This window comes from Diabrotica undecimpunctata, chromosome 7 (assembly GCF_040954645.1).
Source record: "Diabrotica undecimpunctata isolate CICGRU chromosome 7, icDiaUnde3, whole genome shotgun sequence".
Lineage (NCBI taxonomy): Eukaryota > Metazoa > Arthropoda > Insecta > Coleoptera > Chrysomelidae > Diabrotica > Diabrotica undecimpunctata.
Window position 1 is genome coordinate 44,693,432 of NC_092809.1, and position 21,478 is coordinate 44,714,909.

At 32.3% G+C, this 21,478-nt stretch overlaps 1 protein-coding gene across 6 annotated transcripts in view; it reads left to right on the plus strand.

Moving 5' to 3' along the window:
* Positions 1-21,478, plus strand: part of LOC140445278 (octopamine receptor beta-2R-like) — a 1,072,317-nt gene that overhangs the window by 606,718 nt on the left and 444,121 nt on the right. The window lies entirely within an intron of this gene.

Sequence of the window (21,478 nt, forward strand, 5' to 3'; positions counted from 1 at the left end):
TCGAATATTCGTTCTTTAGATTTAATTTTAAAATGTATGTTACGTCCTTGACTTTGTCCAGTATGCGATTGAGGTATAGGAGTGGATATGCATCTTTTTCGAAAATTTCATTGATACGTCTGCAATCTATGCAAAATCGCTTAGTGTTATTTTTCTTTTTTACTAATACGATTGGCAAGCTGTAGAGGCTGTAAGATTTTTCTGATTTTTCTGTTCCTTCGTTGAACATGGTATTCATTTTGTCGTTTTTGATATTATGCATTTCCATTTTAAACCTTTTAACTTAAGACCTGTTTCTCTTCATACTTCTAGATATTTTGCTTAATCTCTATACCCGATAAGATAGAGCACTTCTAATTGGTCTTCTAATGTTTCTGATAAATGATAATTCAATAAATAATTACTATTTAAATGGAAATAAGCCACAATTAAAGTTAAAGTAAGTTTATTGATGTTTCAATTTCCACTTCGTTCTCAAAATTTAAATATTAGTAAATTAAACAAATTTTGTTTTTTTTGTTACTTGGTGGAAAATTCTTCTAATAATTTAATTTTATCTGGCTCATTTATATTGACAATTCAGACATACAATACACATTTTAAAGTAGATGACTTTAAAATGATATTGCCAATATTGTTGAGTTGCGTTCCTGGGACGACTTTACTTGTAAGACAAACACATGCCATATTGACAGTAAAAATAAAATTTTTTAATAACATTTTCCTGTTTTTTTCCTCATAATTTACTATGGAATCACTAACAGGAGATTTTTCTGAATTTTCAATATAAATGAGTCAGATAAAATTAAATTAGAAGAATTTTTCACCAAGTAACAAAAAAACAAAATTTGTTTAATTTACTAATGTTTATATTTTGAGAACGATTTCCGAAGTGGAAATTAAAACGTCAAGAAACTTACTTTAACCTTTAATTGTGGCTCATTCCCATTTAAATAGTAATTACTTTAAAATGCCACAAGAAAATAGCTTCAGAACAATATTAATTCAATAAATATTTCAAATGTATATTACATATTTTTACTAAAAGCATTAAAATCTTTTTGAAACTGTATAAACTAATTATTATTGACGTCATAAGAAAACTGAAAATTGTATTTATTTTTATGGAGCAAGATTTTATCCATCACTTTTATACTCCAATTTACACCTTTCACTAGCACTACTACTTTTCAGGGCAGTCGTTAAAAGTTTTGTATCTGTAGCAATTCTTCGCTAACTTATAATAAATTTTTGGTCTATTCGACATAACTGAAAGTTTAACAAAACATACCTTTATAAGTTTGGTAGTTTGCCGAAGAGTTCAATATAGAACAAATTTTGATCTAACGCGATATTTTGATACGTTTCTGAGATTAAATCACAGAAGTTTGTTATGCTGACATAAAAATTTATCCTATAATATAGTAATAATTTCCTTAAGTTTTTAACATAAAGTTTTATAGAAAATATGCTTATTTAATTCTTGAAATAATTTAAAAAGCATCATTATTCTCCGTTCACAAATTGTTGAGAGCACGAAATGTGCCTCAAAGTCATAAAACTGTCGTAAAATTTTTATCATCATAGGCGTTCCTGAGGTGTTTATTCATTAAATAATAATATAATGTTTTAACTAGCGGACCAACTCGACATCGAGTTTTTTAAATGAAATTTTTATTTTGCGAGAAAAATTAAGTAAAAATATTTTTATCAATAACTCAAAAACTATAAATGATAATTTCGTGAACTTACATTTTTAATCTCTACCTTGAATTCTCTATTGATTTGACTAATAAAAACGAAACCGGAAGTCGACCTCAAAACCGGAATGCAATTTTTAGTTCATCAAATGTCGACATGGATATCATTTAGCAGTTAATTTTGCATGCTGATCACGAATCCGGTGTCGGATTTGCTCTATCTTGACGTTTTATGCGCGTTTCGGGCCACTTCCGGTATCGGATCGCAACCGGAAGTACATATTTAGATTCGTCACGATGAGACCTTTCGATCCATATATACATTGTGGGGTCTAAAACTTAAAGCAAATTTTAACTTCCGGTCATCTCAAAACCGGAAGTGAATTTTTGTACCAAAAGTATATCTTGACAATCTCATACGTAATACTAATAATATACCGAAAAATTATTTTAATTATCTAATATGGTTTTTGAGTAAAGTGGTGGACAAGAAAAGGGCTTAGCGTTTTAGTATATAAGATACTGTTATATATAATATTAATAATGTTTTAATACTAATATATTTAGCAAAAAACAATTAAAACTTTCACGGCTAATGTTGGTTATTATATTATATCAATAAAAATAAGAATTTAACCATTAACAATTGTGTAAATAAGAATACCTTATCTCTTTGGATATTTCAATACTAATCTTCGCTTTTAATCACTTTACTAGAAAACCTGGAATTCATATCCGAAGGTACTATTCGTTGCAAGATAATTAGGATGGAATTCCCCAGATTTTTAATAATATAATGAGTATAAAGATGCCGGCTTTGGCCACGTGCCTCGTCTGTTCAGTTTATATTCTAAACTTAACTTGAAAGGGTGAAGCTATTAAGAACCAAAACCATTTTTTTGTTTAGTACGTTTTTGATCGCATGTTATTTACGGCTCGTCGGTGTTTTCGCGTCTACGGCAGTAATTAGAGTCTCGAATTTTTCTTTGCGAATTATATGCAGTGCGTGAGTGATTTTTTATTCCATATACCTACGAACATATACGTACCTTCCGCTCGTGCTCGTTTTGTTGGATTGTTTGTGATGGCTTCATCATCAACATCATCAAGTTTTACAATGGTACTGTTGCGTACAGTCAGTAATTGTCTATTCACCAAGAGAGAAGACTATTGTCCTGAATGTTCGCGATGCTCTGGTTTTTCAGAATCCCACAAACACTGTTCGCAACATAGTCGAAAGTTGTGCCAACATGACTGGCGCAGGGAAGTCAACTATATATAGGTTCCTATCAGAAAGAAAAAAACACGGTATAGCTAACCCAAACACAAATGAATACTTAAAGAGAGGGAAAAAACCTATTGAAATTGATGAATTTGCCAAAAATGGTATTCGTAGGAAAATTCATGGATTTTTTTTCAAAAAAGAAATACCAAACCTAAACAAAATTTTACAAGAAGTTAGAGACGACCCGGATTTGCTTCATATCGGACGAACTAAATTGTGGCAAGTTTTAAAAGAATTAAATTTCTGGTGGGAGAAATCAGACCGAAAATCACTTTTGATTGACTGAGAGAAGATAATATGTTAATTAGAGAAGAGGAGAAGAAATTATCTAAGATCCATACGAAAATTCCGGGTTGAAGGAAGGCCAATCGTCTACCAGGATGAAACGTGGGTAAACTCAGGTCATACTCTAAAAAAAATTTGGTCAGATAAAAATATATTAAGCTCCAGGCAACCCTTTATGGAAGGTTGGTCTACTGGTATCTCCCCACCTTCTGGTAAAGGCAGTAAATTAATAATTTCTCACATTGGCAGTGAAAAAGGATTTGTAAAGCATGGTTTGTTGGAATTTCAGTCCAAAAGCACAAAAGACTATCACGAGGAGATGACAGCTGATGTTTTTGAAGAGTATTTTGAGCAGATGTTTGAACACATACCACCAAATTCGATTATAGTATTAGATAATGCACCTTATCATTCACGACTAATAGAAAGACTTCCAACGACTGCGTGGAAAAAACAGGATATTCTTGACTGGCTGCGGAATAAGTATCTGCCTTACGAAGATGAAATGGTAAAAGCAGAACTTTTAAAAATTGCCCGGCAACACAAATCTAAGTTCAAGAAATACGTAGTTGACAAAATGGCGGAAAGGCGAAACATCACAGTTCTTAGACTTCCACCCTACCACTGCGAAAAAAATCCAATTGAACTCATTTGGGCATAAATGAAAAGTTATGTGGCTAGAAAAAATACGTCATATAAAATACAAGCTGTACGTGAATTGCTATACGAGTCTTTACAACATATTACAGAACAAAACTGGAAAGCTGCAGTAAGACATGTAATAGAAGAAGAACAAAAAATGTGGGATCTTGATAACATAATTGATGCGATCGTAGAGACACAACTGCTAATTATTAACCCTCAAGACGACTCGGATTCCGAAGTTGATCCTATTTATTTTAAATTTGTATAGTTTTCTAATCGTAATTATTTAAGGTAAGTAATAGTAGTTGTAATCGTAAGGTATTAAAGGGGAAAGGCGCAAAATGTCTCCTGTCAAAATGTTCAATGAGTTTTAAATGTATCCATTTTTTTTTAAATCCTGAGAAAACTAAAAAGCATTTTTGAAAAATTTAAAGGCAGAATGAAATATTTATTAGAATAAATAAAAAGTTTCTTTTGCATGCAATATTTTCAATTAAAAATTATACTATATTTTCTCTTTTATTTTCACCCCTGTTACATAACATATTAAAATAAACATTGTAGAAGTTTTCAGGGACTTTCTGCCCTCAGTAATAAAGTAATCTTTTATTCTGCGTTTGTTTTTCAAAAATATTTATTAGTTTTCTCCGGATTTGAAAATAATGGATACATTTAAAACACATTGAAAATTTTGCTAGGCGACATTTGGCGCCTTTCCCCTTAATTAAATAAATGTATCTTTTACAAATGGCAAGAAACTTTTTATTATTGAATAAAATAAAGAAGTTTTATTAAAACAAAAATACAATTTACATAAGTACAATTTAAAAAATATATTTATTTAGTTCAAATAAATGTTTCAATCATATACTCTACGACACTGGTCGGTCATCTGTAACATTCAAAATACCTTCGTAATCGGATTATTACAAGGTATTGTATTCCTTCAGATACAAGGTGGGTTAGTCGAAAACGTCTTAAACCGTCAGTTTAAGGTTGGTTTTTACTATTATATCGTATTACCTATTCCTCTCTGTATTTCAGTTTTCTAATTAGGGTTAAACTTGTAGTGAGCTATCGACAAATTGTAAACCGATTAAAATCAATGAAGTCCTTTCTTTTCATTTCCCGGACTATATAGGATAAACCACTTTTTTTGCTACATTTCACTACAGTTCTATCTCTGCACATGTTTCTGATAGCCACAATTCCTTCGCTTTGTAATGACAATGTCATAACAAGGTAGCGAAATTATTTATAAAACTTTTAAATTTTTTTTATAAAATTCAAAACAAAAGGACTATAATAAAAATATGCATATCAGGCTACCTTGAGTACAGTGATTAACAAAAGGATTGAAATTCACACCTTAGTCAAAGTTGGGAATTACGGGAGGACAATATGATAAGACAATCGCCCCGGAAGGTTGCATGAAGATTTAATACAATTTGGGATTTAGTTTTTATAGAACAAGTTTTCTGAGAATACGTATTTTTAACCTGTCAGTATTGTTAATACACAAGTTTTAAGATAACTGTTTTTCCTTTCATAAGAAAAAATACTTTTTGGCTGTAAATAATTAGTCTTAATATATGTGTTTTTAATCCAATCTAATATATAAATAGTCAAATGCCATCGCACACATTTTATGGAAAATATAATGTCACACAAAGGACATAAAACTTACATGAATTGATGGGTCTCGTAAATCTTTGTTTATTGTCTCGGCCGTTAATGGATTACGTAGACACGCTGTATATTAAAATTAAACACCATAGATATAGATATTAAAATAACAAATATCTTACTTTTTTCGCGCCCTTCATTGTTTGTTATCGAAACCATTGCAATGTTTCGTGCAAAACTGTTGTAACTCTGTTACATTCGAACGGTTTTGCACGAAATTTATGTACAAAAACGCAAAATAGTTAAACTGTTTTTGTTGAAATATTTAGCCGGTTACGCATTTGAAAGTTACTAAAGTTTTACAGGGGATAGATCTGCATGTTTACAATCGAATTCCATGATTACTTCATTTTCATAAAATTTTGAGTTACTGCCGTCTTACACTGAGGGTGCCATAAAACAAATTTTGATCTAACGCGATATTTTGATACGTTGTTGAGATAAAATCACAGAAGTTTGTCATGCTGGCAAAAAAATTTACCCTATAATATAGTAATAATTTCCTTAAGTTTTTACCATAAACTTTTATCGAAAATATGCTTATTTAATTCTTGAAATAATTTAAAAAGCATCATTAGCTAGTTCATTTGAAAGGCTATTTAATTAATTATTCGTGATATATACGTTAACATGATTATTATTTATAGAGTGTTTAAAAAATACATAATTTTTAAATAAGATTAATTTTTTACATTAACGAGCATGTATTTACAAAACGGCAATGATATCCGAGGTATCTGGTATTCAGCGTGGACGTCGTCTTATAAACTTTTTTGTTAATTTGTTATGTACGATTTTTATTAATACAAAACACCAGAAGACGAGCTCATCCTTGGCACCAGATACTTTTAATACCAACGCCGTCGTAATGTTCGTGTTCAACAACCCCAACTCCGAATAATGACTTTTGGCTTATTTCGAATGAAAATAACATAAAACTCCAGAAGAAGATGTCCACCCTCCACCATTTAGTTTGAGAACCATCGTCGTCTATATATTCGTATTCAAAGACCTCTAAAACCTCTGGGTATCAAAATTGAACGGTCGATATTTTTTGAGTTGCAAATTTTTCATTTTCTATGTATTTTTTTGTATGTACCGCAAAATTCATTTTTCTTATATACAAAATGCGATTTTCATTTTTCTACCACGAATTTTCATGAATCGAATACAAAAAGTTTCACAGCAATTCATCTTGATCCGGAAAATTGGTAGGTCTAGTTCTTTTTAGTGCTTAATTTCCTCGCATATTAAATGTTATTTTTATGATTACAAATTTAAGTAACTAATTTGTAAGGTCATATTAAATTTTTCTCCTTTTATACATAAAAGAATCATTTATTATTAGAATTTTTATTAACAATTAATAAGATAAATTTTGTTTTTCACCTCTTCACCTCTTAAAACTTACAGAGTATATATTCGACTTTTTAATGCTGCTAGCACATTTTCTTTTTATTTTAAGACTAAAGTTTAATGTAAAAGAGGAGTTTTAAGGTTTCTCCAATATGTCTTATTCTATAGTTTCCGGATAGTAACTTCAAATTGTTTATAGTTTAATAGATCTATAGCTCTTAACTTTAGAGCCACTTAATTCGCTGTTGAGGGTTAAATTCCAAAGACAACAAATAGCGTTTACTGATACATCAATTACCCAGAAATTAACTAAGAGTATAAAGTTTCCATTACACGCTTGACGAGAAACTATCAAACTTTTGAAAGGTATCAGGTTTCTCATGTAACTTTAATTCTCTAAGAAAGCGGTATAATTTTCGTAGGAGCAAAATTTACATACTACGGTTTTCCGGGATGTTTATCTGGTAATAGATAGAGCATTATCAACGTTGACGAACGAAACTAGGTAGTCGCTAAGAAACAATTTTCGTTTTATAATATTTTTGTCATATAGGTTCAGCTTTGCTTATTTCACAGATTTTATAGAAATTTTAAAATATATTGTCATATATTTTAAAATATAAAAGTTTCGTTAAGAGAGGCTCTTTGGGTATTATACAGTTTTTCAGTAATGTTGCCTTATTAAAAAAATATTTTATTACTTATACTCCAGTAATTAACCGATTTGCTTGAAAATTTGGATTTAGAGGGTAAGTAGCTTAGACTTACCCTCTACTTCACTTTTGGACTTGAGCCTAGAGTTGCTTAAACTTAAGGGGTGAAAGTTACCTATTCTCGGAGGTGAAAAAATATACGTTTAAAATAAGTCCGGAAATGGATAAATTGGTTAATTCTAAGTAACTTTTATTTTTTTCACTAAGTCAATACTTTTTGAGTTATTTACCCTGTTAAAATTTACAGCCCTTGCGTGGGTTGTCGCTTTTGGTACTCTTATTGGTGGTGAATGGTGATCTAGGATGAAGTTTGTCTTCATAAAATTGGAGAACCAATTCCTTGATGCCATTTTCGTAACATGCCACTGTTCTGGAACCTTAAGGTTTTTCTTTATACACAATTAAGGGCATAAGCGCATAATTCAGGTCCGCCGAATTTGGTATATATTCGCACAGTACTAATTCATTTTCCACTGGTAATACTTTGTTATGTGAATTGCAACCAACGTTAGGATTCTTAATGCCGCTTCAAATTTTTGTAATGTATCTGCGCAAGACTACATGATAAATTTTAAGTTGTGTTATGTTTTTATTAATTCTAATTTATTGTTTTTATTTATTATTAAAGGTTCTATTTATAACACTTACAAATTTATTAAAGTCTTTATTACTTATTTATCTTACACTAATAATTATATAATTTATTATTATACGTGCGTTACATTTTAAAACGCGGCGCGATGTTCAAAAACTAACTGTCCCTGTTTACAACAAAATTCCTCTTTAAATATAAAATACAGTTATTCTCGAAGTTTCATTGACCTTCCGGAACTTCTCCGATCGTCGTGGAGCCAAACAGGTCTATTAGCGAAGGGACTAGAAATTTTTGCCGGCAGGTAAACAGGTCTTAGAAATAACTAGAATAGAAAAGAATTAGTCATAATATATTTACGCCCAGTTCCACCAATGAGATTTAAAATGAAAATTTGATCTTAAGAAATAATTTTCACTTAAGTCCGTTGAGTTTCGTTCCATCAACTCAACTTTTTAAGCTTAAGTCACCTACTATGACGACTTAAGCACAAATTTTAACTTGGAGCATGCATTGAAATTCATCTTCTGTCATATATTCACACATAAATGAGGTTATCTTTTTTCTGTTGATCGTCGATGTTAGGTTAACTCGCATTTTTTCGGTCTAATTTGATTTTTTATTTTCATATTCTTATTTAATCTATAGTATAAATAGCATATCGTAATATCGTATTATAGTAATCTATACTATACTATACTCTATACTACTATACTCTCTATACTATACTCTCTATACTCTAATCTATTATAGTGTATACTGTATATATAGCGTACGAAGATGTTTTGATGTTGATAGGATTTTTATTTTTATATTTTTTTTTGTTATAAATTTCACCGAAGTGTATAGTTTATTGTATGTGTATATACAGAATATAGTATATACTATAGTTTAAACTATTATATTTATTTTACACTAGCTACAAAATAAAATATCAAAATACACAAGAACACAGGTTACCATAAAGTATGGGAACAATTTAAAGTGGTAGATTTCAATTAGTAGATCTAGTTGAACTTTTTAACAACATATATAATAGCAGTAAAATCCCGGAGAACTGGCTGCAGTCAACATTTATTACAATCCCGAAGAAACCAAATGCCCAGATCTGTGATGACTACCGGCTTATAAGCTTGATTAATCATATCACTAAAGCGTTCACTAAGATCATTCATAGAAGAATATATGATAAATGTGAGTCAAATATTGATAGATCGCAGTTTGGCTTTCGGAAAGCACTTGGAACTAGAGAAGCAATTTTCGCTCTCCAGGTGCTTATACAGCGGTGTAGAGACGTTGATAAGGACGTGTATTTGTGCTTTGTGGAATTTAGAAAAGCATTTGACAATGTCAATCATAAACAATTGATAGATATTCTGCGAAAGACAGGTATTGACGACAAGAACATTCGAATTGTGGCAAACCTATACTGGGGTCAAACAGCAAGAGCAAAAATTGGCAACGAACTCACTAAAAGTGTGCAGATCAAAAGAGGTGTCCGTCAGGGTTGTATATTATCCCCACTCCTATTCAATATTTATTCCGAAGAAATATTTAATAAATGTATGGAAAATGCAAATGAGGGCATAAAAATAAACGGCGAGTTAACGAACAATATAAGATATGCCGACGACACGGTGATCCTTGCCAGTACCATAGACGAATTACAGCAGGTAATGGAAAGAGTTTATTCAGTTAGTAAGGAATAGGGCCTGAGCCTCAACTTCAAGAAGACAAAGTGGATGCTGATAAGCAGGAAGCAACATCCTGCTAGACAGTTACGGATAAGTAACCTACTAATTGACCATGTAGAATCGTATGTGTACCTTGGCACCAACGTAAATGCAAAATGGGAACAGGCCACAGAAATTAAGGCGAGAATACAACGAGCTAGAGCAGCATTTAGCAATATGAAAAAGCTCCTCATAAGCAGGGATTTGTCTCTTCCCCTAAAACTACGTCTAGTTAAATGCTACATTTTTCCGATCTTACTGTATGGTGTGGAGGCCTGGACGCTGACGAAGACGCTCACGAGAAAACTAAAAGCATTCGAAATGTGGGTGTACCGACGCATTCTTCGTATATCTTGGACCGAACATGTCACCAACACAGAGGTAATCCAAAGAATCGGAAAGTAGAAAGAAATCGTGAATACAATTAAACAAAGAAAGCTTGAATATCTAAGCCACATGTTGAGACACGATAAGTACCGTCTACTGCAATTGATTGTCCAAGGAAAAATAGAGAGTAAGCGAGGGCCAGGCAGGAGAAGACACTCGTGGCTCCAAAATCTGAGGAAGTGGTTCGGGCTCACATCGGTCAAACTATTCAGAAGCGCCGCAAATAAGATCAGAATTGCCATGTTAATAGCCAACGTTCTCAACGGACAGGGCACTTGAAGAAGAAGAAGATTTGATAACCAATTCTGAGCATATCGCGCACGTCAGATCTTTATTTTCCAGTTAATCACCTATATTCCTTTCATCAAAACATTAATTTGGCGTCATAGAATCTGTTGGACTTGAATTTATATCCGGCGATACTTTGGATTTAGTAGAACGCTTAGATTTCGCCTGAATTTCAGCTAACGACATGATAAATATGTGAAGAATTTCGAATAAAAATATTTGATGAATTTAATGATATTTGCACTGACATTTATTATTACCATTTACATTTACAATAAATATTGAAATGACATTGAATTAAAGACAGCATCAAAAATGGCACAAAGGTTTTTCTTTTTCTTCTTTTTTTGTTGTTTCTGCACTAATAACGAGTCAACAATTTAAGATTTTCTGACAATTTTGCAAAGTAGGTATTTCTGAGAACTTAAGTATTTTCTTGGATAAGTTAAGTCTTTTTGACTAAGCAAAACTTAGATAAGATTTTACTTAGATCACGTTGGTGGAACCGGACGTTACAGTTTTATAGGCCATGATATTTATCGTAACAGTTGCTTTGCCTCTTTCATTTCGGAAATATTTTGGTCTACAACCAATTTAGATACTTGTTCTAATAAAGTTTCCAAAGGAATTCTCTCCGTTTTTCTTAATCTGGAATATGGCACATTTCTTCAAACCAAAATATAAAATCAAGAAAGTTCAATCGTCTTCCATCAGAGTGTTACAAATGTTAACGTTTTTAATTTTCTCGGAAATCAATAATTCTACAAGGAAGCATTTAATTTTGTTCTTTGTAGCTTTTACAATTAATAGTAGAACAACCATAGAACGTACAGTAATATGTTCAAAGCACTTGCAGCACAATTAATATTCTTGTTAACAAAATAATAATTATAGTAAGTAGATATTACTTATCTGTTTTTACTTTGCACGACTTCACGTGGATACAACTGTACCACAACTGGCGTGCTGAATTTGCAGCACTACGTGTCTCTGATGTTAAACGCGTCAACGTTAAAGCGTCGCCAAATTTAAATTATCTCAACAACGAATAGGGCTACTGTTACAGTTGTACCATGTTACAACTGTCCCTGTTCTCTCCTACTGTTATTCTTGGGTGTGATAATTTCTTTAAACAGTCCAACATCTGCTTAGACGTAAAACATTAATACGCCCACTTTGTAGTCCCGATTTATTACCCTGTGATTACTATGTGTTTGATCTATCAAAAGAGTTACTTTAGATTTAACGGAGATAAAGGTTTCTGTTTAATAATTGTTCTAAAAATGGTGGACAATGTTTTTTTATCAGTATATGATAGATTTCTTGAACAATGGGATTTTCACCTTAATTCTGATGTAAATTTCTGTTGAATTTGTTGAATACATTTAAACGACTTTTCACTGGACAACCGCCATACTTTATACAAAAGAACTTTATTCCAACAAAGTTTACTTTTCCATTAACAAGTTGCAGGATTACTTGCATTCATATATTAATAAAACAGTAAAACTTTTAGTTGATTCGAAACCAATCGAATTAAACTTTAATTTAATCCACGTAAACTGCGGCGAAACGGCAGATGGTAAATTTTAGATGTAACTAGATGCGATCAGTTAAGCGAACTTCTTTTGCCAATCTATAATTTTCAACATGATTAACTTATTCAATCTCGTAATGCGGTTTTTAAATTAAAGTGATATTTTATCGTATGTGGGTATCGTAACTTCAAAACCGTGCAATTTGGTTTTATCTTATTAAGGTTTATACGAGTAGTACGAAATTGAAAATTACTAGGGGGATATCTACGACCTAATTAGTAACTAATTTCATATTGTGCTAAAATAAACAATAAGTACGAAGTTTCATTAAAAACATAGGTTGTAAAGGGACAGCTCTTGCTAGATTAAGCTTTAGCGAATCCACAAAGTAAGTGAAATTTTTTGTTCGCATGTAAAAAAAGGACGGGAAAGATTTTTGTTTTGGTTCAGAGCAGTGGCTATACCATCCTGAGGAGACATAAAGAGATCGAAATACGTATAAGCGGCTTGTCGCTGCCCTGTATCGAAACAAAAATCTAATACCGTCATTATGTAAAGTTTCTGTTTTATATCTTATGTTAATCAAAATTACTATTTTTATCGATTTTTCCTTGTGTTTTTGTTGACTTTTGGAAGAGTCTAGGATCATATCTAGATCTGTCGGATTAAAGTTCTTCATCCTTATCTTTCGTAGGTTGCTAGGAAAGCGTTTTGTCGATAATGCCCAATAATTCCTTTGACTTGATCCATCTAGCGTGTGGGATACCTTTCAACGAAGATATCCCACACGCTATATCCCACACAAATACATTAATTAGAATTTCTTTTAAAATTAATGGATTAAATGTCATCAAATACCTATTCACCATTAACCTCATCTACTTATTTCCAAATCTAGTAATTGCCATACGTATTTTCTTAACATTACCTGTGACACTAGCTAGTGAGGAAAGAAACTACTTAAAACTTACAATTTTAAAAAATTATCTACGATCCATAAAGGGGTAAATATAGCTTTCAGACTTATCCATTATTAGCATATAAAAAGATATTTTACCAAATATAGATGTGTCTAATATTGCAGATGACACTGCTGTCTTAGCGGTAAGTGCGACCGTCGAATAAGCTACAGAAAAACTACAAAATTCAATAAATAAAATCCATGAATGGACCAAAAAATGGAAAATTAAGCTGAATGAGAATAAATCAGTCCATATAAATTTTACCAATAAGAGAATTAATAATATTCCAATTAGAATAAATGATGTCCAAGTGCCTATTGCAACATCAGCAAAGTACTTGGGGATCACTCTTGATGCGAAACTTCGCTGGAAAGCTCGCGCGTGAAGAAGACAAGAAAAGAACTAGGCATCCGCTACAAGAAAATGTATTGGTTAATGGGAAGACATTCCTCTATATCCATAAATAATAAACTCCTAATCTTTAAACAAATACTGAGACCAGTATGGACCTATGGCTGCCAACTCTGGGGCTGTGCCAAGCCTAGTAACATCAAAGTAATCCAGATATTCCAGAATAAAGTGCTGAGGAACATCGTAGATGCGCCTTGGTACGTTAGGAACAACGACCTTCACCGGGACCTCAACATGGAAGACGTCAATCAGATAATCAAGAAATTTGCAGGGACCCATGAACAACGACTCCATCAACATGTAAACGTCGAGGCTATCCAGCTTCTTGACAATACGAACCTAAAGAGAAGGCTCAAAAGAACAAAGCCTTTTGAACTGGTATAATGAGTGAGTGAAAAGCAGAGTAAAGTGTTGTGCGAGTATGCATGCTAAATTTAATGCTAGTTATTAGAAATAATAGGAAAGATACTAGTGAGTAGACATCTAATTTTAAGATTTCATTAGTAATTTAAGTTAGAAACAAAATGATAATTGGTCTTACTGACCAGATTTTAATGTAAGTACACTTCTGTGTTTTTAGTAAAAAAAAAAAATATTATTTGTTTATTCTAGCTTGGATACCATAAACAAAGTTGTTATACCTTAGGACATAAAAAGCGGGCGTTATAGCCTATAATGCCCTGTTGTATTAGAAAAAAAGCAAATAATTTTCTTCTACTTCTTCTTTTCTTTTTTTATATAAACACAACTCTGTCTGTTTTTCAATGTGCCTCCAGTAAGTGGTCGTTCCATCGTTTTAGAGGTCTTCTTACTGATTGTCTTCCTATTAGGGAACCGTCTCTTGCCATCTTTACTACTCTATTTGTTGTTATTCGGCTTATATGGTGGTTCCATTCTACTCTTCTATTTCTTACCCAGTTCTTGATGTTCTTCGCCTTGCATTTACGTCGTATATCTGTACTTCTAGCTCTGTCCCATAGTGTATTACCATCAATTTTTCTAAGTGTTTTCATCTCTGCTGTTTCTAACATCCTTTTTGTCCTCTCTGTATCAGCTCTTGTTTCTGCTACGTATGCCATTATTGGTCTGATGACAGTTTTGTAAATTTTGCCTTTCATTTCTTTCCCGATATTTTTATTTCTTCGTATTGTTTTATTTGGACAGCCTGCGGCTCTACTCACTTGATCTTCTACTTTAGTTTCGAACTTACCGTAGCTAGATAATGTGATGCCTAGATATTTAAACACTTGTTCTATTATCTGACCTTCCAGCTCCAATTTACATCTTAGTAAATTTTTTGGTGTAACCATGCATTTTGCCTTTTTTGGGGAAATTAACATGTTAAATTTTCTGGCGGTTATATTAAATTGGTACAGCATACGTTGTAAATCATCTTCACTCTGAGAGAGTAGTATTGCGTCGTCTGCATAGTAGAATATTTTAAATTGTTTTTCTCATATTTGGTATCCTTTTATAGTTTTTACTTTTTTTATTATTTCATTGATAATCAGGTTAAACAATAGAGGGCTCGGGTAATCTCCCTGTTTTATCGCATTGTCAGCTTCAATGGGGTCGGTTAGTTCTTCGTCTACTTTTATTTTTTTTTTGTAATATTTTTGCTGTTGCAAATAATTTTGAAAGTAGTAAAAATTATAGAACAACCATTTTTTAACCCTTAAAATCTTTATAAATATTGAAAGTACCACTACATAATATAATAAACAAACGTCAATAATCAACAACTGTCGTGGATAACTTTAAACAAATAAGAACATTTCAATTTTAATTTTATATTATGTGAAGTGAAAACTAAAATCTTGTATGGACTATTGGTTTTACCGGATGATTACTCCCATGGAGCAACATCCATCCCTCGGGCCAGAGGACCGCTGGTTGGATTATAGTGCACTCCGAGCATATTCATCTTAATAACATTCTTGGTGCATAAATAACTATTATTTATTTATTTCTTTAATATGGAACATTACAAATAAATTGTAAGAATATATTACATTTTTTACAACAATTATCCTTTGCTTCTAAGGGACTGAAAGCAGGGACTAAACAATTAGTGGACTTGGAGATAGGGTAAGCAAATAAATTGAAACGTTTATGAACGGCTACTCGTGTTTTGGTTGGAGAGCAAGGTTGTAGATAAGGATTCCTTTTTTGGGAGGAACGTGGAGAACTAACTACGAAAAAGAACTCAAAAAAAATACTTAAAGAAATGCCCGGGCAAATGCTAAACAACAAGATTTCTAAGCTATTTAAAATTAGGATGCCTTTTAAAAAAATCCTCTTGCTGCATAGAAAAAAGGTTTAGGTTTTTTATTTCTAAATTTTTTAGGGGGATTCACTTTATTCAACTTATCAACAAACATTTTGGTTATGTGGCAACTGGTAGAAAAAATGCACTAACTGTCATATTTATGTCGAAATGAAATTACCCAACTTTTCTGAGTTATTAATTAATAATCAAAAGTTAATTTCATTTAAAAGAAACTAAAATACGACAATTAGCTGATACGTAAAACTTATATTTGTTTATAAATTTTTTAAATTGATATGCGGGCAAATCTTATTGTAATAACAATAAATAATTATTTAGAAAAATTTAACAAAACTATTCGCTGCACTGGCTAATTATTTCTTTTAAAATTATTAAAAATAAGTTTGATACCTTAGATTATAATACAAAACACATTGTCCCACTAACTAAAAGCAATCTAGATCTGACCCATGTGATACACAAAATAGAAGCTGGACAAATCCTGGGAGAAATCAAACACCAAAACTGGGCTTCAGGTTATCCTGGATGATAACAAAATCATTGAAACTCGTCTGCCCATTTTCGACTTAAAACCATATCGGCTTACTTGGCCCTCAGACGCTGTTGATCAAATTCCTTGTCAAAGGATACAGCTTACAACAAAACGGTGATTAACTTACTTTTCAAAGACTACCACAAGGCATTTTGAGCTCCTTCTCACCAAAACTCATGGAATTAAGCGCAAACTCTTGACGGTTTTCAAAACTTCACAAAAACGAACAACATCGAAGCCCCGATAACTAAATTCGGACTTCTACAATGAAAGCGTCTGCCTCTTACAGCATTTCACCGAGAAGTAATATCATCTTCAAAAATCAATTTAACCATAAATGGTAAAATTCTTGTTGATTTCCTGCCTAAATATCTAGGTAGAACCAAGATTATTCGAAAGGGCAATTATAATTATTCTAAACAGACTCAAAAAAGTTAATATTATCAATCTCTGAGACGCAAAAAGATTAAGAATATTTTTCGGTATTTTATGATATACGGATTGAAACGATAATGCCACACATTAACTAAAATCTGTTTGCTTTTTACAATTTTGTTTTTTTTTTAACGTAGAATTATTTAAACTTTTTGTTTTACAAATGCTTATAAACTTTTTGAGAAGGTTGGCTTTGGGGAGAGCAGTCAAATTACTATTGCACCCGCGGTATATATTTTAGGAACGACCCTGTGCATATGTATCAATAGGAAATATTGTGTTTAAGAGTTTTAGTTTATTTTCCTAAAATTCAGCTGTTTTTGTGGCGTTTTCATATTAATCACCATATTATTCACTAATTTTATTGAGAATTAATGATAATCCTAGTTTAAAAGACTTTTATTTTTAAGTTTGGATTTTTAATTGTAATATATAATTCCTAATAAAAATAGTAAATAATCCAAAATACTATTTCCTTAATATGTGGCATGTTGGAGATTACCCTCTGTAGTGGTTCATATTCCGCTTCGTTATTTTTAGTTGGCTGGGTATACTTGTATAATATATAGGGTATTTGAAGTGTCTGAAGTTAAATGTGAATTCGATAATACGATCGTTGATGGACTCGTATTTCTATACGCATTTTATGTTTATTTCGTTAACCAAAAATGCCAGTCCACTGTCGGTTTTATTATTAGGTTCTAAAGCCCCGAAAAACTTACCTTTGGATCTACTTAAAATGCTAGTGCTGACTGGTAATTGCTGGTCTCCATATTTATATATAATAATATTTGATAAAATTATCTACCTAAAACAAAATTTTGGTGCTGGATAGTGTCAAGTTAAGTGAGTATACTAATATGCAATGATATTATGCTAAATATCCTTTAGATTTTCGTCAAAATTTAGCTGCCACTGAACGTGGCCGATATCGGAAACCGAATATGTAGCGGAAATTTCCGTCACTGCAGCAACGCATACGAAATTACCATAATTTAATTTTATACACTGAATTTGAACTCCTGCAGTTTGGTTGGGCAGTTGTAGTGGAAGTGTAAAAGTTAAACTGGATGTCAAACCTGTGTATGTGATAACAATCCATGCACCAATCTATGCAAAGAATAACAGAAATACCACTACAAGGAAAACTTTAACGAACACCTTCAGACTGTAATAACGAGACCAAAATGATCAATATATAACCTTCGGAGTACCAAGACTGGGTCAAGCGTGACCCGAAATTCACTTATTTCTTAATATTTCCTGAAATAATTTTTTTACAAATCCTATTGATCGTAAGTGCTCCTTATCTGTTTCAATCTATTTTTTCGTGTATCATTCGTGAACATGCAAATTACAGTTTTTCCTCTACGTAAAATCTATGATGCCGGGTCAGTCCTGACCCGTTCTTGGGATTTCGAAGGATTTTTCAATATGTTTGTAGGTACACGTAAAACACAGCCGTCTCTAATTACCAGTGAACGTATTCAAGGCCAAATGATTATGTTTGTAGAAATATTAGTCGATAGAAGTTAACCTTGGGAGTAAATGTGGTGTCTAATAGGCATATTTTACAAGAAAGTCCGAGACGAGAGGTCCAACTTTGGTGTAAAGCGGTATTTCACGTTTGTTTATAAATTTAAATCAAGCATCGATCTTGAAGTGTGCAGTATTATATCAAAATGTGGAAAAAGAATAAACCTTTGGGTGAAGCTGAGTTGTATGCCTTACTCCTATCAGATAGTGAAGAAGATGGCCTTGCAGAGCTTGATGAAAGCAATAGTGAAGCGAGTGATAATGACGGTTGTGAGCCAGAAGCACATGAAGGTAATTTATCAATTACTGAACTCGAGAACGAGGAAGTTTTAGCGACAACTTCTGAAAATATAGATAGTAAAAGATCTAACGTATCTGATGTTTTGTGCGAAGGACGAACATGGCGTTATTTAGCTCCAAAAAGGGTAAGACATTGGCATGTAATTTATTACAGAAAAACGTAGGTCTAACTAAGAAAAGTCAAAATATTGAGACATGCATGGATGCCTTTAATTTATTTTTTTCTGATAGTATTATGTCAATGATTCTCGAGTATACCAATAAGAGAGCTATTGAGTTCATAGCTGCGTATAACAGTAAGAACGAGGAAAACATGAAGGATTGGATTGAAGTTGATCTAGTCGAAATGCGTGCTTTCTTTGGTATACTTATATTATGTGGAAGGTTCAGAGAGTCCCATAAGAAAGTGCAGAATTTATGGTCCAATACAAATAATGCATTTACGCGTCCTATTTATAAAGCATCTCTAAGCCGGAATAGATTTTGTATTAAGTATTTTGAAGTATATTCGCTTTGATAATTTGGATATGAGAGCAGAAAGAAGAGAACGAGATAAATTAGCTCCTATTCGAGAAATCGCTGATCTATTTGCCCAAAATTGTAGGGAATCATATGAACCATCTGCTTTTGGTACTATCGACGAGCAGCTTATTGATTTTAGGGGACGTTGTCCATTTCGGATTTATATACCAAGTAAACCGAAGAAATATGGTATAAAGGCTTGGACCCTATGTGACGCTGAAAATTTTTATTGCTGTAACTTTGAGATATATACTGGAAAGATTGGTGATCAATGTGAACGTAACCAAGGCCCAAGAGTTGTCAAAACACTTGCAGAACATTGGTATAGGTCTGGTCGAAATATTACAACTGATAATTTTTTACCGACATTGCTTTATCTGAAGAACTCTTATCCAAAAATTTAACTCTTTTGGGTACTATCAGAAAAAATAGGAAGAGTTTACCCAAATCATTGCTTGAAATGACAGATCGCTCACTGTATTCTTCAAAATTTTTGTTCACTAAAAACATTACTTTAGTTTCATATGTAACCAAGCCTAACAAGTTTGTTGTATTGTTATCGACCTTACACAATGAACATGAAATTTCTGATGAAAACCAAAAGTTTAAACCAAGGATTATTTTGGATTACAACAAAACCAAAAGTGGAGTCGATATTTTAGATAAATTGATTCGATAGTACACATGTAAAAGAGCAACAAGAAGATGGCCCTTACGTATATTTTTCAACTTTTTGGATATTGCGTGCTACAATGCTTTCGTTCTATGGAATACGAAAAATCCTGAATGGAATAACCAAGTAAATATAAAACATCGCAGAAAACTATTTCTGGAGGAGCTTGGAAAACAATTAACCTCACTCAATATAAAACGAAGAGCGGAAGCAATACAAGAAGAACCCACCGGATACCATAAATCCGTAATCGTTGCAATAGAGACCACCGGTGTTAGTGTAAAAAAGCAAATAGAAGTGCCGCAATCTGCAACAAAACGAGGTCGTTGTTATTCTTGTAGGGGTAGTGACAATAAATATTCAAAACGGTGTGACATGTGTAAAAGATTTATTTGTAATACTCATTCAAAACGCGAAGAAGTACATATTGTCAAAATTAAATGCAACTACTGCCAAAAAGACCAGGATGGTGAACCATCCTAAAAATTTAAATACAAAAATTTAGTATTATAATTATTTTGTTTCTTTGTTTTTTGTTAAATTAAAGATACTGTATAACAATACTGACTATTTAAAACATCCTTATAAATAAAATGAGAATGGGTCACGCTTGACCCATCATGGTAATCTAAGTAAGTCAAATAATCTTGGTACTCCGAAGGATAATCATGATGGGTGACTTTATCGCCCGTGTTGGCAACGATAGAGATCCAGGTTTAACACAGCGATATAATGAAAATATCAAAATTGAAAACGGAGACCTTCTGACCGACCTTTAAAGCATAAACAAAATTCGTAATAATAATACATTTTCCCCTCAAAGAGCAATACAAATACACTTATAAAAACACTAGAGAACAAAGATCTATGATAGAGTATTGTGTCAAATATATCCCTCTCAAATCTTGGATGTAAGAGCACTAACATCAGCAGAAATAAGAAGGGATCATAAATTGGTATTGTGCAAAATAAAAAAACTGAAAAGGATAGGAAATTAATTCAACATTTTAACAACATTCAAAACAACAAATACATTAAGATCTATGATGAACAAGAAAGACAAAGAATTGTATTGATAAAATACCTTGTGAATGCAATCAATCTTATCTAGGTGAAACATCAAGGCCAATAAATGTTCGAATAAGTGAACCTTGATCTTATATTAAAAATAAAGAATTTAATAGGTCTCAAATACGTCGAAATAATAGTAGAAAGTGAAGTCAACAAATCATTGTCCGATCAACAAAGTTTTACCCCATATTCAGAACGAATCATAGCAATCCAACTAAAGTCGAACAAAGGAAACATTAACATTATTCAAGTCTATGCACCGACAGCAGAGAAAGAGCATGAGGAAATAGAAGAATTCTACAAACAACTTGAATACATTCTGGAATCGACCAAAAAAGAAGAGGTCGCCGTAATCATGGGCGACTTCAACGCTAAAGTTGGTAAGGTGAAAACTAATGGATGCGCTGGGGAATTTGGACTTGGACAACGAAATGACCGAGGTGAACGTCTCATACAATTTTGCCAAGAAAAAGAATTTGTAGTAATGAACACAATGTTCAGATTAAAAAACCGTAGATTGTACACGTGGACATCACAA